Source organism: Neomonachus schauinslandi, chromosome 6, assembly GCF_002201575.2.
Source record: "Neomonachus schauinslandi chromosome 6, ASM220157v2, whole genome shotgun sequence".
Lineage (NCBI taxonomy): Eukaryota > Metazoa > Chordata > Mammalia > Carnivora > Phocidae > Neomonachus > Neomonachus schauinslandi.
The window spans coordinates 99,273,080-99,277,234 of record NC_058408.1 but is presented as its reverse complement, the minus strand read 5'-3'; positions in this window follow the sequence as shown (position 1 = coordinate 99,277,234).

Below are 4,155 nucleotides of genomic sequence, written 5' to 3'. Positions count from 1 at the left end.
GACACTTTCTTCCATCTCTGACTCCCCAAGAGATAAGAACAGGTTCCAATCATCCTGGCCACTTTAGAGGCAGGGGCAGCGGCTCTCCCACACCCCACTCTGCTTTCTGACAAGTCACTGACTGTTCAGGAAAAAACTCTGAAGATGAAAAGGGACTCTCCCAGGAGACCCAAGCCTGCAGAGGGACAGGGCCAGAGGGGCTCAGAATCAAAGCTTGAGCCCCCTGGGACCTCATAACTCCAACCAGTCCCATGGGCCTCAAGCCCGTTAAAGATGAGCCCAGGGACCCCATGTGTGGATCATGAGATGGCTTCCCTCCTCCCAACTGCTCAGTGAGCCTGGCTCCGGGGGCCGTGCCCCGGGCCTAGCCCCGAAGAGTGGAGGTGCCGCCAGCCCACGTTTACCCCAGTGCGAGGGAAACCTTGGGGGAGGAGACAGCCCAGCGCCCGGCAAACGACTCAATAACCGCCCACTCTTTATTGAGGTCCCGCTTCTCTCCCAGGCACCAATACCGTGCGGGTTTGGATGGGAGCCCAGAACCTCTCCTCTCCCGGAGCCCAGGAGGCGTGCACAGCCGGGGATGGGGAGTGGGTGGTCTGAGCCGCCCGGGCAAGGGGGTGCCCAGGGGACTCCGGAGCTGCCCTCCCATCGCCAGCTCCGGGCCCGGACGCGTCGATACCTGCCAGCCCGCGGCTCCGGGGGGCATCCGCGCTCCTGCGGCTGGCGCGCTGCGCCCGGACTGCGGGCGCCGAGTCAGGCAGCGGCTGGGCGCGCCCCGCGCGGGCTCCGGCTCGCTCCTCCCCACTTCCCCAGCCCATCCGTGGGCAGAGGCGGCTCCGGAGGCGGGCAGGCCGGGCGCAACCAGCCGAGGCCAGGAGAACCGCAGCCCGCGCTCGTCGGTGATGGAAGATGCGCGCCCCAGCCCCAGCGCGCAGCTCGGCGCCCCGCGCCCCCCACGCCGAGGGGCGGACCCGGGCGGGTCGCCAATCACCGCGCCCGCCCCTGGCCAGCCTGAGCCCCCGCCCCAACCGCCGAGGGGGCGGGGGGCTAGGATTTAAAGACACACTCACCCCAGCCGCGTCCGGATTGGCATCCCAGAGCCGCGACTCCGCGGCGGAGAGGGAAAGCCTGGCCCCACCTTCTCCGGCCCCGCTTCCTCCCTCTGCCCGCCCACCCTTCGCTGGGAGGAAAAGTTTGGGGCGGGGGAGACTGCCTGAGAAGCCAATTCCTCTTCCCTTGTCATTAGCTCGGCTCCTTCTGGAAGATGCCCAAACCCTCCATCCAGCCTGGCTGGAGAAAGAAGCCAATGCTCTCGGCGCCACACCCCCTCCCAGACTCCGGCTTCCCGGGAGATCCGCGGGCCAGGGCTTCCTTCGCCCCTCTCTGCTTTTTTAAAGCCCGGCGGTGCCTCGGCGGGACCCAGAGGAGCATCGGAGCCTGAATAAATGCCTCAGTGTGCTGTGCAACCTGAGCTGGGCGATTGCCCTGTCTGGGCCTCAGCCACTCCAGTGTCCACGGGCACAGAGCCGACTGTCCGCTCAGTCCTGGGCTCCTCCCAAGCCCTGGACGCCCCTCAGCCCTGAGGCTTAAAGGGAAGCGCGAGGCAGAAACTTAGGAAGGGGAGGGGACCCTCTGCCCCCATCCCCTGAGTGCCGGCGGTGACACGCCCAATCCCCGCCCCTTGGGTGCCCGGCTCCCGGTCCCCACGCCCCGGCAGCCCACGCGGGCCGGTGCCTCGCACGCCCCCGCCGGCGCCCACGTGCCTTCACTCTTCTCGCCGCCGCTTCCTCTCCGGGAGACCGGCTTTGTTGTGGTTAGCGAGTCACTTCCTCCCTCTCTCCACACTCGGGAAATCCTTCCTCACCTGTCACTACCTGTCTCGCCCCCACTCAGGGCTGGAGCGGGAGGTGGGGGAGCCGGATCTCCCCAGGAAGGAGGCAGCGCTGGCCAGAGGGCGACAGGCTGGAAGAGGGGCACGCATGCCCCCCCCCCCCCCCCCCCCCCTCCCCCCCCGTCAGCCCTGGGAATAAATGAGGACAGAAGGAATGGTTGTCGTTTGTGGTTCTCTTATCAGGTCTCCAGCACCTAGGTTTCAAATGCTTCATTCACCTAGATGAGTTTATGAAAAAAGTACTGTTATTACCCCTACTTTAGTGGGTGGGGAAACTGAGGCCCAGGGAAGACTTGCCTTCCGCTCCAGGCCTGCCTCTGCCCCATCCAAGATGTGCCAGAAGAAGGGCAGAGGAAGTCCAGGAGCCGCTGGGGAAGCACTCCTGACCGCCTTCAGAGTCCGGCAAAGCGAGGCTCAGACTGGTTCACAGTCTACGGGCTGTGTGGTGTGGGAAACGTGACATAAGCTCTCTGATCCCCAAGTTCCTTATCCATAAGCTGGCCTGTCCGCCTTCAAGGAGGTCCTGAGAAGCCAGAGAGCTGGGGTGCCTAATGCCTGGGGCTAGAATGCTGCCCATGGTAGGCTCCATCCTTGGGCGCCATTCCCTTCCTTCCTCCTCTTGCCACAACCCCATAATTCACCCCATCCCCTGCCAGATGCCCCACTGATGCCCCTGCCTGCCATCCTGAGGCTGCTGCATTCCTGGGTACTGCCCCCCTTGAGGCCGGGGGCTAAAGTAAGCGTGCATGCCCCCGCGCTAGCATGAGCGTGCGCACACACACGCATGCACATGCACACAAATACACACGTGTGCATACATGCTTCTCCCCCTCCCTCACTGTCCAGCAGATGCCAGGGGCTGTGTCTGCGTCTATTCCTCTAAGACGGAGCTCCTGGAAGACAAAATTCTGACTCTGACCTGTCTTTTGGTCCCCAGCGCAGTACCAAACTCCTGCATTTGTAGTCACCATGCACACAGTAGGTGTTCTTGTTGAATCAAGCAGAAAAGCCCAAGGTAGAGGTGTCCCCAGGAGAGCCAGCAATCACAGCCCTTCTAGCTCCGACACACAGCCCCAAGGCTCAGCTGGTAGACCCCAGAAGTAAAGGACTGGAGACCTCAGGTGTTTCAGGGTCACACCAGACACTCCATCTAGACCACAGTGTCCCTCCTCACCAGCCCACCCCCAGCTCCTGAAGTTCTGCCAAGTCCCTGCTGGTCTTGGGGCTAGGAGTACCCCCCCAACCACAAGAAAGGCTCAGGACTAGATGTGCCCCACCCTGGGCCTGGGAGGGAGAGAGAGCTGAATACCGAGGGAGAGAAGGAAGGGACACAGAGCGGCCCTAAGTATGACCAAGAGAAGACACTCTGCTCTCTCCCCGGCCCGAAGCAGGAGGGAAGAATCCCTTGTGCCAACTCTTTCAGCCCAAACTGCCCCAGAAGCTTCCTAAGAGATCTGGAAGCTCAGAGCAGAAGGCCAAAAGTCCCTGGAAAGGGATGAATGGTCCCAGAACAGGACTTCAAAAACCAGAAGGCTCCAGACCTACACCCACTCTTATGGCACCCCCACCAGCACTATGACCACCCCACATTCGACACGTACATATGGCACCCAAGACATCACGTCATCATCTAAAGAATGCCGGGGCCCAGGCGCCTGGGTGGCTCAGTCGGTTAAGCGACTGCCTTCGGCTCGGGTCATGATCCTGGAGTCCCGGGATCGAGTCCCGCATCGGGCTCCCTGCTCAGTGGGGGGTCTGCTTCCCCCTCTGCCCTCTTCCCTCTCGTGCTCTCTGTCTCTCATTCTCTCTCTCTCAAATAAATAAATAAAATCTTAAAAAAAAAAGAATGCCGGGGCCCCACGGATGGCCCTGTACAAATGTGTGCACTTGTGTGTGCATACATAGGTGCTTGTGTTCCTCATGTGTGAGCTCATGTTTGCAGGGATGTGAATAAGGGTAGGCACGTGTGCCCAAGTGTCCAACGGGCGTGAGGGTGGACATACAAGTGAGCATGTGTGTACACGTGAATATGTGTAGCACACACACAAACCAACCTATCGCAGCCCAAAGCTACACAGAATAGCCAATAACCCCACTACTCATACTTCCAGGATTGTCTGTGGCCTCCACAGCCCCCTCTGCCCAAGCAAGCCAGGTGCTGGTTCTCTTGGAAGAGAACTCCCACGTCCAGTCCCTGCCCAGAAACATAAGCTGCGGGAACCCCAGTTCCCTCATGGGAACACTAGAGCCAAGAATTATTTCCT